The sequence below is a fragment of the Amblyomma mixtum genome, chromosome 6, assembly GCF_055824585.1.
Source record: "Amblyomma mixtum isolate Tamu chromosome 6, ASM5582458v1, whole genome shotgun sequence".
Lineage (NCBI taxonomy): Eukaryota > Metazoa > Arthropoda > Arachnida > Ixodida > Ixodidae > Amblyomma > Amblyomma mixtum.
The window spans coordinates 43,914,829-43,928,180 of NC_143017.1; the positions used below are offsets into that span (position 1 = coordinate 43,914,829).

General features: G+C 50.7%; 3 non-coding genes and 2 pseudogenes across 3 annotated transcripts; all 5 read right to left on the minus strand.

Moving 5' to 3' along the window:
* Window positions 1-615: 615 nt before the first annotated feature.
* On the minus strand, window positions 616-688 carry TRNAK-UUU (transfer RNA lysine (anticodon UUU)). Its single transcript has one exon. It is a non-coding gene; the product is annotated as a tRNA-Lys (tRNA).
* Window positions 689-785: 97 nt separating this feature from the next.
* Window positions 786-1,790, minus strand: LOC149338887 (uncharacterized; annotated as a pseudogene).
* A 3,891-nt stretch (window positions 1,791-5,681) lies between these two features.
* TRNAK-UUU (transfer RNA lysine (anticodon UUU)) lies at window positions 5,682-5,754 on the minus strand. The gene has a single exon. It is a non-coding gene; the product is annotated as a tRNA-Lys (tRNA).
* A 77-nt stretch (window positions 5,755-5,831) lies between these two features.
* TRNAK-UUU (transfer RNA lysine (anticodon UUU)) lies at window positions 5,832-5,904 on the minus strand. Its single transcript has one exon. It is a non-coding gene; the product is annotated as a tRNA-Lys (tRNA).
* Window positions 5,905-5,984: 80 nt separating this feature from the next.
* Window positions 5,985-7,048, minus strand: LOC149338890 (uncharacterized; annotated as a pseudogene).
* Between the last annotated feature and the right edge of the window lie 6,304 nt (window positions 7,049-13,352).

Genomic DNA, 13,352 nt, shown 5'->3' on the forward strand with positions numbered 1-13,352 from the left:
AGAATGCTTAAACACAAAGCTTCAATATAAATACAGAATAAAAGAGGGCTGAGGGGGCAACCCTGGCGCACCGAACGTAGTACGCTGATGGGGGCCCCCAATGGCTTATTGACAATTAATCTTATAGTGCAGTTACGGTACGCCAAGGCCACTCCCTATCGAATAAATGTAGCAACATTAATGTAGTCTAAGATACTAAACAGAATGTTATGTGACACGCAATCGAAAGCCTTTTCCAAGTCCAACTGCAGCAATGTCACACGTTCGCGTGTGGCATCATAGCATTCGAGCACACATCTATCTTTATGGATGTTCTGAAAAATAGATCGTCCTTTGGTCCAAAACGTTTAGCGGGGGCCAACTATTTCGGCGACTGAGCTACCCGGGCAGCGTGCGGGAGAGAGTGAATAGCCCATCTGGACGCCGTCGTTGGCTACCATCGCAAAAGGAAGAAAAAAGACGCGCGCCCGAGCAGGGGCTCGAACGCTGGACCATTAGTTTAGAACCCTAAGGCTCTACCGACTGAACTACCCGGGCAGCTTGCGGGAGAGAGTGAATCGCCCGTCTGGACGCCATCGTTGGCTACCACCGGAAAAGGAAAAAAAAAAGGACACGCGCCCGAGCAGGCGCTCGAACCCTGGACCGTTAGGTTAAAAGCCTAACGCTCTACCGACTGAGCTACCCGGGCTTTTTTTTTCTTTATTGCCTGTTTTGACAACGATAACAAACACACAAACAAACCGCTAAAACACGTGAACCGGCCTACGTACGGTCAACGTGGTTGTTTAAAACTTCTTGAGGGCTCCAAGTTCATCCAGCACGCCAAGCCATTCGGGTAGCTCCGATTGGGCTCGGTAACATTCCCGCACACGCACAACACTTTCAATGAAATTTTCTCTTACAGGTCGAATGTTTACATCGGCATTTCGCACTGACATCCTGGTTTTCCATATGCTGTGGAGGCCCAGTAGCATGATGAGATCATAAGGAACATCTCGGTCATCGCCTACCGCTAAGAACCGGATTCCGTACGGTGTGATTGGCAGGTCTTTCTTTATTGTTCTTTGTAGAATGTCCCAATGGAATACCGGATCCCAACATTCTATAAACACATGCTCGACTGTCTCAGGCTTTTTGCAGAGCATACAGTTAACCGTCCATGGCACAAAAATGCCCTTTTGTTCTAGCCAGGTTTTAACTGGCAGAGTGTTAGTATGGAGTTTGAAGAAAAAAACTTTTCACGTTAGGATTTACTGGCATACGTTTCACCATTTTCAGAACATCTTGCCCTGGGCCTCCGCAACCAAGCTGTCGATACACTGGTGCAGGCAGCATGACAACCAACAAATCTTTATACAGTTTCTTTCTCGACACATAACTTAATCTAAAGAAAAGCGCACTTTCAGCATGTTAAAAGCCGTGACAACTTCGCGCCAAAATCCTCTTACGGCTGTCGTTCTTTTATCAGAACAGGACACCAAAAACTCAGGCAAAGCATTGCGCAGGCGCACTTGCACAAAAGTACACAAAAAGGGATCATTCTGGTCTCGCAGAAAAATAAAACGCGGCACAATCTGTCTGATAAACAAATGCACAAGCCCTACTCCCCCTTTTCGAACCGAAAGAAACAGATTTGTCCGACTCGTACGTTCCCATGTGCTTCCCCACACGAAAACAGCAAAGATTCGATGTATTTTTTGTACGGTTACGCGCGACATGAACAATACCTGCAAGACATACCACACTTTTGCAACCAAGAAAAGGTTGCAAACAGTTGCTCGTGTGAACATAGATAGGTTCCGGCCGTTCCATGCTTGCGTTTTCCTTCTGAGATTCTCTGTTTCCCTATTCCAGTATTCGTCAGTGTCATTGTATTGGTCAAGTGGTACACCCAAGTACTTTGAGGGAAGCGCTGTCCATCGCACATTGGCAAACACTTCAGGCTTTTGATCCCACTACCCGTGCCAGAATCCAGATGATTTCTCCCAGTTAGCACGGCACCCCGTTTTAGCGCAGAAATCAGCCGCCACTCTAACAGTTTCTTGAACGCTTTCTTTGTCTCTACAAAAAATAGCGACATAATCTGCGTATGCAAGCATTTTTACCTCAGTTGTTTCCAGCGCGAAACCGCGTATCCTTTCGTTCTGTATCATGCTCAAGCATAACGGCTCTAGGTATAAAGCAAAAAGCAACGGGGATAATGGACAGCCCTGCCTCGCAGACGATTTCACTGGCACTCTTTCGGTGAGATTCTTATTTATAATAATTCGCACTGCACAATCAGAGTAAGCCATTTTGACTCCCTCTGTAATAACACTTCCTATGTTCACAAATTCTAGGAGATTAAAAAGCACTCCATGGCACACTCGATCAAAAGCTTTTGCTAGGTCGAGCTGCATCATCGCAACTCGTCCATCAAAAGTATCGCAACACTCCAAAACACTTCTCGCCACATGTATATTGGTCGTAATACTTCGTCCTTGTATTCCACAAGTTTGGTGGGGTCCCACTAGGTCTTTAATGACGCTCTGTGTCCTTCTCGCCAAAACTCATCAGGATTTTGTAATTACGTTGGTGAGGCTTATCGGCCGTTAAGACCCCACCAAAAGCAGCCTTGCTGAATCCTCATACTTCGGAATCAATACAACGTGGGCAGCTTTGAAAGATGACGGCAATCGTTTTGTTTCATAGGCTTCTTCGATTACTCTATGCAGGACCTGACTTAGTTCATCTTTAAAGGCTTTATAGAGAGCTACACCCAGGCCGTCGGGCCCAGGGGACTTCCCGGCATTTAACTGGTCAATCGCTTTCTCTATTTCTGTCATACTGATTGGAGCTTCAAGTCTTTCCTTCTCACTCTCATCTGATTTGGGCATTAATCGCAAATAGTCACGTTCAAAGCCGTCCTTTTTCACTTGCTCCTGTCCTAGCAAAGCTTGATATTGCTCAAAAAAGGCGCATTTTTTCTCTGGATCAGTGGTTTCTTCATTTCTGTACATTATTTTCTGTATTTTTTCGAGGCATAGCTCTTTTCATCGCTCAGTGACCGCTTAGTGGGCGCCTCACCCATCCATAATCGCTCAGTGCGTGCCTGCACAACGGCCCCTCGGTACTTATCTTCATTGGCCTGCTCTAGCTTTCTTTTAACTTCCTTTATCTGGTTCATGCATAAACCAGGCTGCGCAGACTATGTTCAGCAATAGTTTCAACTGGCTGTGCAATTCCTTTTCTTCCTGTTTTTCTTCGCGTCTTAGTATGCTTGCTCTCTCAATGGCTTTCATTTTTACGTCATTTTTGAAACCTTCCCACCTGTCCAACCAGCTTTCGGCTCCAGACACATGCAATGACTTCAGTAAATTATTTACCTCGCAAACGAAGCTGTTGTCGTCCAGAAGTTTGGCATTAAATTTCCATAAAATCCGAATTAAATCTCACCTCCTTTAATTTTGATCCTAAGGTGAAGGAAACCATGCGGTGGTCAGAGAAGGATACTGGAATGACTTCGTAGTTTTCGCAGAGCGGCGCCAGATGCACCGATATGTATATGCGATCGAGTCTGGCATGGCTTTCACCCTGGAAATGAGTAAACTGTGCCTGACTGCCGGGTGATAACATGCAGCCAACATCTATGAAGCCGTACTCCTCTACGAGCTCATCCAGAACCTGCACACTTTGATCCTTTATTGTACGGACTTTAGCTCGGTCCTCTGGCCTGCAAACACAATTGAAGTCTCCCAAAAATATAACATGTCTTTCTGCTTTCAAATGCTGCTCGAGGTTTTCAAAAAAAATTCTGCGGTCGGTTTCTTTGTGAGGCGCATAAAGACACACAACACGCCACAATAAATCACAGAATGAAAAATCCAGGATAACAAAACGGCCACTTTCGCAAACAATGACTTGTTCCTCCAAAATCCCAATACTGTTACGTACAAAGAGCGCGCATCCCGCCGATGTTCCAACCGCATGAGCTATACAAACATTGAAATGAGTTCTAAAGGGCTGCACCATGCGGTCCGTTTGGTCCTCGCTGCTGACCTTCGTTTCTTGGACAGCAACGATGTCCAGCTCGTTTTCGATAAGTAGCCTACTAACCTGGCACTGCCTTCGCCTACTTGCCAAGCCCCGAACATTCAATGTTGCTACACGAAGGGATTTTTTAAAGTTTGCAGCCATATTTACGCTAGGACACAAGGACCGCACGGGGCTTACCTCGACAATCTGAGGTACGCCGCTGGCGTTGAAAACCGCGGCACTCGACTTTTCCGCCCCCGCAGCAAGATAGTAGTCCTCGTCGTTGTTTTGTCCCTTGATACAGCTCCATGACGCACGCTAATTGCAGTTTCGTGGGCAGGAACAAGACTGGCCCACGCTGCTACGAGGGCTCCGTGCCGCCCCCTCTGCGGTCGGGCGGAATGTTCGGCTTGGGCTTGAAACTCGGACGCCGAGTAGCAGACGTCTTGGGAGGCGGTTCCACGTCGGCGTTGTCGCCCGCGACGACTGTTTCCTCGTGCACACTTTTTCCTGGCACTGAACCTGTGGTGTCCACGGTTTGCTCACCATCCCACCAGCCCCCCGTCGACACTACTTCCAACTCCTTGCCGGAGTCTTCCTTCGCAGTCCCCGCCCCCGAGGGTGTGGTGTTGCCTTGATCTTGTTGGTCGCCTTTGCTGACGGCGCCTTGAGTCTCCTCGGCGGCTTCAGCCTTGTCGCCCGTTGGAGACTGCACGGGCACATTCCCAGCCCCTCTGGAAGCCTCTTCAGCGTCTTCGTCATCCATAACGAGCTCGGTCACATCGTTCTTTTTCGGCTGGCCGGTGATGGTTGCGTAGGTTTTAACGCAGTCCGTATCGTTGTGACCAAAGCGCCGGCATCGGGAACAGCGCGGGACTTTGTAATCACGCCGTATATGGCCCTTACTGTTGCAGCGCAAACACAAGGGTGCCCGGTTCGGTACCACAACTAAGGCCAGCTCACCGCCCACACGCACCTGATGGGGCAGGTCTTCCACACTGACACCGGCCTTCAACTTCAGGGCGACGAGGCGCGTCGTCGACAACCTGTCGGTAATGCCGTAGATACGCCACTTCTCCCTGGTCACTTCGGTTACCTTGCCATAATTTGCCAGCGCAGCCTGCACATCATCGTCGCTGACTCCATGAAGGAGCCAGTGAAGCTTGAGCCTGACGTCTTGGTTTTTCGGGTTTATAACCAGACACCGACGCTCCTTCACCAGCATGTCGCCTTTAGCGAGCATGCTCTTCACCGCTTCCGCTGTCTTGAAAGTTACCGCCCATACATGGTTCATTTGGTACGCCTCCTGGGCGATAGCATCTGGGAGTGCTCCCAGATTAACAAGGGCGTCTCTGAAATCTTCGACGCGGAAAGGCCGCGCTCTCACATCGCCGTGCAAAAAAACTGTGTTCAAAACAATCTGACCCGATGGCAGTTGCGGCAGTACCACTTGATAATCCTGGTCAGCAGTGTCCAAAATCCTGTTACCGCGGCCCTACTGGGCCGCTGAACCCGCTCCGACGGAGCCCATCGAGACACGTCCGTTCACTTCTGCGTCCGGAAGTAGAATCCACTGAGCTACCCGGGCAGCTGTTTCGGTTGAGAGTGAATCGCCTGTCTGGAAGCCATGGTTGGCTACCATCGCAAAAGGAAAAAAAAAGGACACGCGCCCGAGCAGGAGCTCGAACACGGGACCGTTAGGTTAAAAGCCTAACGCTCTACCGACTGAGCTACCCGGACAGCTGTTTCGGGTGAGAGTGAATCGCCTGTCTGGACGCCATCGTTGGCTACCATAGCAAAAGGAAAAAAAGGACACGCGCCCGAGCAGGAGCTCGAACCCTGGACCGTTAGGTTAAAAGCCTAACGCTCTACCGACTGAGCTACCCGGGTTTTTTTTCTTTATTACCGGTATCATGACACTCAATATACAGACAAAACACCCCAGCCTGACTTCGGTTGGCGGAATACAGTCAAAAGTTCTTCAGACCCACCATTCCATCAAATACATTAATCCACTCAGGGGGTTCGGGTAACGTCTGATAGACTTCTCGCATGTAGACCATATGCTGAATAAAATTTTTGCGTACACACCGAACATTAACATCTGCATGGCGGACTGCCATTCTGGTTTGCCACAGACCGTGGAGGCCCAGTAGCATGAACATATCAAAGGGAATGCCTTCATCACACTTGACTGGGAGAAACCGGATCCCGTATGGCGTTATTGGAAGTTGTTTCTTTAGAGTTCGCTGCAGTATGTCCCTATGGAATATAGGGTCCCAACAGTCAATAAATACGTGTTCAATAGTTTCTGGTTTTTTGCAGAGTATGCAGTTACTTGTCCGGGGTACAAATATCCCTTTCTGATCTAGCCATGCTTTTACGGGTAGTGTGTTCGTGTGCAGCTTAAAGAAAAAGGATTTGACTGAAGGTCTTAGCGGCACTTTTTTAACCCGTTTTAAAACGTCCTTTCCTGGGCCCCCACAGTAAACAGACCTGTACATTGGTGTCGGCAGTAGATTTTCAATTAAGTCTGCATACAGTTGCTTTTTTGTAACAGAGCAGAGGTAATCCATTGAAAACCTTGAATGCAACATGCGGAGGGAAACAACAATTTCATGGAAGTAACCAGTCACACGGTGACATCTTGTATCACTTGTAGTCACAGTAAATTCAGGAAGCGCTTTCGCAAGTCGAACTTGTATGACTGTGCGCAAGAAACTGTCGCTTTGGTCGCGCAGAAAAAAGAAACGTGACACAATCTGCCTAATAAACAAATGAGAAAGACCCAGGCCTCCATCGCGGACTGAGCGGAAAAGGTTGGTACGACTCACCCTCTCCCAAGTTGAGCCCCATATGAACACAGCAAAACCCGATGCATTTTTTGCACATTTGCGCGGGTCATACATAGCACTTGCAACACATACCAAACTTTGGCTATCAAGAACAAATTGCAAGCAGAGGCACGCGCAAACATTGAAAGGCCGCGACCCTGCCAGTTTCCCGTCCTCTCCTTCATTCTCTCCGTTGCATCACTCCAGTACCTTGCGGGTTCCTGATAGTGCAAGAATGGCACACCAAGATACGTCGTAGGTGTGCCTGTCCATGTCGTACAAGCAAACCTTTCTGGCTTGATGTCCCAGTTACCGTTCCATATACCAACACTTTTTTCCCAGTTTATCTCTGAGCCCGTCAGCTTACAGAAAGCCTTAGCGAGGTTGACCACTTCCAACACACTCTCGCGATCTTGACAGAATACGGCTATGTCGTCAGCATACGTCAACAGTTTTACCTCAGTAGAATGCATTCTGAAACCTCGTATTGCTGTTTGATGAATTACTGCTAAACAAAAAGGTTCGACATATATAGCAAACAGGAGAGGAGACAGTGGACATCCTTGTCTTACTGAAGATTGCACTGGAACCCTTTCCGTTAGTGACATTTATTATGAGCTGGGTACAACAATCGCGATAGGCCATCATTGCGCCGTCTAAAATTGTGCTGCCTACATTTGCATGCTTCAATATGCAGAAGAGGACCTCGTGTGACACCCGTCGAAAGCTTTCGCCAAATCGAGTTGCGACATGGCAACTTGGCCGTCCATGTCGTCGCAGCATTCTAACACATTTCTGGCTACGTGAGTGTTCGTGAAGATTGTTCGACCTTTGATGCCGCATGTTTGATGCGGCCCAACTAAGTGCTTGATCACACCTTGCACCCGCTTCGCGAGCACTTTCATAAACACTTTGTAATCGGTGTTAGTAAAGTTCAGGTTCTTCTCTTTCCTTGCACCAGAGGTGCCCCGCCCGAGACGGTCTTGCTATGAGTTACGATGCAGGGATAACTGATAAGGCGAATACTTGAAGTTTATGTACAGATATTTACAGCATATACAAGTTAAGGCACTGGAGACATATTAAGCGGCAAAAAGACAAACAACAAAAAGGTGGAACTGGCTAACACTAGGGGAGGCCCCTACTCGGCGTAGCCGAAGATGCATAGCACCTGACCTTAGCCCAGAACCCTTTTTCCGGCTCCGGGGCCCGGTTTTAAAACCCTAAAGGCCCGGCCCACATTTGGTAGCCACCAATCATGCTACACTCTTCATACGATTGGCTCATCGAGAGCATGGCCAGCCCTCTAGCCTCCGTAGGGCAAAACACCCTCTCCTTTGCAAAAAAAAAATAAAAACAAACAAACGCACAGTCGTGCCAGCCAATGCCAGCATGTGCGGGGTAGAACATTCTCCCTCCAAAATAAAAGTAAACACAAACACAAAACACACTCGTGCGAGCACGTGACGGCGGTTTCCCCAATGACCTTCGACTTTGGCGTCGTCCCGGATTAAGGGATTATCGGGCTTAAACGGGTAGTTACCGCTGTAACTGCCACTGCAAGCTCGGACCTGCATTCCAAGGCGACTTAGCCTTCCCAAGGCTGTTTAGTCGGCGCCTCTCCGGTATCCGTAGCGTCATCCAACTCGGGCCTTCGCTGCTCGCGGCTAGACGCGCTGTCGCCGGCTATTCCTCATCTCTTTTGCCCCCTTGTCACGGCGCCCTGACGCCGTTCCTTCCGGCAGTGCTTAATCCTTTCAGGAATCCTGCATACTTTTCGAACGAGACGTTCGTCGCGAGCTTGTGTCGCATATCTGGTGTCCGCTAAGACGAGGGGATTAAGACAAGGGGGGGGGGGGGATCGACGTGTGGCGGCCCTTCAGCCACATAGCTCTCACCGCTCCCCTGCCCAGCCGACGCGAAGCAGCCCCAAAGGGCGATGGACGCCCGAGCGGCCCGGCGCCTGCGCGCGCGCGCGCGCATCTTTCCAAGAAATGTCATTCTTCCCTTCGAGCGCACCCCACCGTCCCGTCCCGTCCCGTCGAGGGGAGGGGGGGGGGGGGTCTATTGAAGACGGCAGCGGCGGGGTACTGAGAAAGAATTAGCGGTAGTAATGACCCCGCACGCACTACCGATCCCTTACACGCCCTTTCCAAGATTCTAAAAAGGGCTCAAATGGCACTTTTAGAATTATAACAAAAGGGATCGGAGCCTGTCACGAAACCACCCTGCGGGTGACATAACATAAACAAAACGTACACATTCAAATGCGCGTTTCACACATTTAAATCCAGCGCATTGGCCGAAGTCCAAGCTGTCGCGCTGGAACCAGTTGCATCAACAAAACTAAAAGCAAAATAATGCACACGGGCACCAATACAACATAAGCAAATTGCACAATTACACACAGTGGCATGCCTGCTGTGCGCCGTAAAACGCAGTCCATGTTGATAGGCTGTACCCAGGATAGGCTGTACCCAGTCCATCTGCATGCACGCCGTCGTCCTGCTCGCGAACGAGCACACACACACCCAGACACTCGCAACTGTAGCGTTCAGCAGCACTCGTACGATGTCCGTAGGTGGCCACGTGAGCCTCCTTAGTCGCACCGAGTGTCCCTGTGTGTATTCGAGCCGCTACTCGTTAATCAACCCGATTAACGCCAACGCCTGACGGCCACTCAGCTCCCTAGGCTGATGACACCACGGGGCGAGAACTCGAAAGCTGGTGCCCCCCAGGATCAAACACGTCCCGGTCCTCGATGGGTCCAAACCCCTGACCACACGACGCACCTGAGGGCCCTCTCTCTCCGGCGCGCCGGTACGGACCGCGTGCTGCGTAAGCAGCATAGCCCCTGCCCCGTCTAACCCTTTCAATGCGGCCGGTCTCGCTACACTTGATTTGGCGAACTGCAGCACGGAACGTAACGTTCCACGTACCGACTTTCAACATGAAAGCCACGCACCTGCCTTCTGCTACTTCGCCTGGCTTGGAGCCATTTGCCCCGTTCCTGCACGGGCAAGCATCAAAATTTCCGCTCCCTACTTTATAGGCGCTTGCTGGCTCCGTAGCATTGTCTAACTCGCCAATCTGACGTCTGTCGTCGCTGGCCGCTTCATACTGAACGAAATGTTCTTTTTCGCAGCTTCCTTGAGTCCGAGTTTTTGTTCCTGAACTCGCGCCCTCGTCCCTGGTCTCATCCGGGGTAGAGCTAACCTGGGCGGATTGATCATCGGAGTGCGTGATCACCGCCTTTAATACCGCGGCGCTGCGTTCCATCAGGATACTTTGTTCACCTGAGATTCCGGTTTTGCAGAAATCTGGCTCTCCTTTTGCTTCTGCCTGGCAGTTTGATATGTCGGAGGTCACAACCTCCGTCACCGAGCCTGCAGAAATTTGATCGCTGTCCTGTTTGTTGTCGGACAGTTTGCTCTCGATTGCCCCCGGATGATGAGAACTTGGCTGCTCCTTTTCGTTGTTAGCCGCCCGCGGTGGCGGAAAAGCTGTGGTATTTTCGCGCCCTTCAGGAACCTCATCCTCACCTCCTGCCTTTTTTTCGTCCTTTTCGAACGACGATGTGTTCCCGCATGCCGGCTGCTTGTTTACAGCCACCTGGCTGCTGCTTCCTTCACTTGTGCTCGACGAGCACAAGCCTTTGCCTTCCAGCGCAGTCTGTCTGGACTCGGAGTAGTTCCCCCTGGCTAGTTCATTAGCCCTCCTAACCCCCTTGAGCTCGGCTAGCTCGAGCTCTAGCTGCTGGCGCTTTGCCTCTAACGCCTTCAAATCGGACTTAACGTCCTGAGGTTTTTCCTCGCGAAGCAGCGTCTTTCCGCCATTTACCTTTGCAAGTTTGGCCTCATAGTACGCCACGCGTGCCTTCGCCAATTAAACTTGGCACCTCACCTCGAGTGAAGGTCGGCATGGATAACCCTCCATACCGCCGTCTGTTGTCCTACCGGCTCGAACACATGCACAGGGGCGTGAACAATGCAACCAAGGAAACTCACGGTTTCGATGCGTCGATCCGCATTGCCAGCTTCCTGGTGTCGGAGTCCGTCATCACTTTCACCGCACGCCGCGATGAGCTGTTCCACGCCGCTGGTCCTGTGCCCGCTGTCGTCACTTGCTGCGACCCGCCGGTGACCGTCGAGCTTCCGACTCGGCGCGCTGCTTCCCCTGGTTGCCGTCTCTCCGCAGGTCCTTTCTCGAAAGCTGACCTGTTGCCTGGTCGTCGCCTTTTTCCCTGCCTTCAGTCTTCTTCCTGCGCCGACTTCCGATGGCCGCAGGATCCTGTCGACTGCGCCAGTAAAGTTCAGGTTCTCTTCTCCTTCCTCGCACCAGAGGTGCTCCGCCCGAGACGGTTTGTTTAACCGGAAGACTGAAGCTTTTCTTCGCACCAGCGGTGCCCCGTCAGAGACGGTCTTGCTATGAGTTACGATGCAGGGATAACTGATAAGGCGAATACTTGAAGTTTATGTACAAATATTTACAGCATATACAAGTTAAGGCACTGGAGACATATTAAGCGGCAAAAAGACAAACAACAAAAAGGTGGAACTGGCTAACACTAGGGGAGGCCCCTACTCGGCGTAGCCGAAGATGCATAGCACCTGACCTTAGCCCAGAACCCTTTTTCCGGCTCCGGGGCCCGGTTTTAAAACCCTAAAGGCCCGGCCCACATTTGGTAGCCACCAATCATGCTACACTCTTCATACGATTGGCTCATCGAGAGCATGGCCAGCCCTCTAGCCTCCGTAGGGCAAAACACCCTCTCCTTTGCAAAAAAAAAATAAAAACAAACAAACGCACAGTCGTGCCAGCCAATGCCAGCATGTGCGGGGTAGAACATTCTCCCTCCAAAATAAAAGTAAACACAAACACAAAACACACTCGTGCGAGCACGTGACGGCGGTTTCCCCAATGACCTTCGACTTTGGCGTCGTCCCGGATTAAGGGATTATCGGGCTTAAACGGGTAGTTACCGCTGTAACTGCCACTGCAAGCTCGGACCTGCATTCCAAGGCGACTTAGCCTTCCCGAGGCTGTTTAGTCGGCGCCTCTCCGGTATCCGTAGCGTCACCCAACTCGGGCCTTCGCTGCTCGCGGCTAGACGCGCTGTCGCCGGCTATTCCTCATCTCTTTTGCCCCCTCGTCACGGCGCCCTGACGCCGTTCCTTCCGGCAGTGCTTAATCCTCTCAGGAATCCTGCATACTTTTCGAACGAGACGTTCGTCGCGAGCTTGTGTGCATATCTGGTGTCCGCTAAGACGAGGGGATTAAGACAAGGGGGGGGTCGACGTGTGGCGGCCCTTCAGCCACATAACTTTCACCGCTCCCCTGCCCAGCCGACGCGAAGCAGCCCCAAAGGGCGATGGACGCCCGAGCGGCCCGGCGCCTGCGCGCGCGCGCGCGCGCGCGCATCTTTCCAAGAAATGTCATTCTTCCCTTCGAGCGCACCCCACCGTCCCGTCCCGTCCCGTCGAGGGGAGGGGGGGGGGGTCCATTGAAGACGGCAGCGGCGGGGTACTGAGAACGAATTAGCGGTAGTAATGACCCCGCACGCACTACCGATCCCTTACAGTGTTCGTAAGGCTGATAGGCCTGTATGAGCCTACTGACAGCAGCTTGTCACGATCATCCATCTTAGGAATCAAGACGATATGAGCAGCTCTGAAGGACGGTGGCACCCGCCTTGTTTTATACGCCTCATTGATAACACGATGCAACACATATGCTAGTTGATGAGCGAACGCTTTGTAAAATGTGGCTCCTAAGCCATCTGGTCCAGGGGACTTTCCTGCCGGCAGTTCGCCGATAGCGGCCTCGATTTCGCGGACACTTATCTCTTCCTCAAAACTGTGTCTGACGTCATCTGCTATCTTTGGCATACCAGTCATGAATTCCGCGATGAAAGTGTCGCTGACACGAGTAACGTTGCTAAACAACTCGCGATAATATTGCACGAACGCCTGCTATATCTTTTTCTGCTCACCCGTCACCTCGTTCTTATAGCGGATCTGTTTGATTTCATTTTTTGATGCATACCTTTTCTCGTCAGTAAGAGTGCGTTTATTCGGTGCTTCCTCAAGCCATAATCGTTCGCCTCGTGCACGAATCATAGCTGGCTTATATCTTTCATTGTCTATCACCTCAAGTTCACTTTTGGTTATTCTTATTTCGTGTACCACTTTTTCAGGCTCCAAACGCACAGCGTTTAACAAGTATTCTAGCTTGCGCTGCAGAGCTTTCTCATTCTTCATCTCATTTCGACGCTTGATGCTTGCTCTTTCAATCGCTGCCATTTTTACTTCATTTTTAAATTGTTCCCAGGCAGCCGAGTAATTTTCGGGCTCATCATTCACTAGCCGCCCTAATTTTCCTTCACCTCCTTTAACAAAGGGTTCATCATTGAGCAATTTAGCGTTCAACTTCCACAGGTGCCAGTTAAATCGTGGCTGCTTTTGCTTATTGCCAATGACGAAACTTACGAGGCTGTGATCAGAG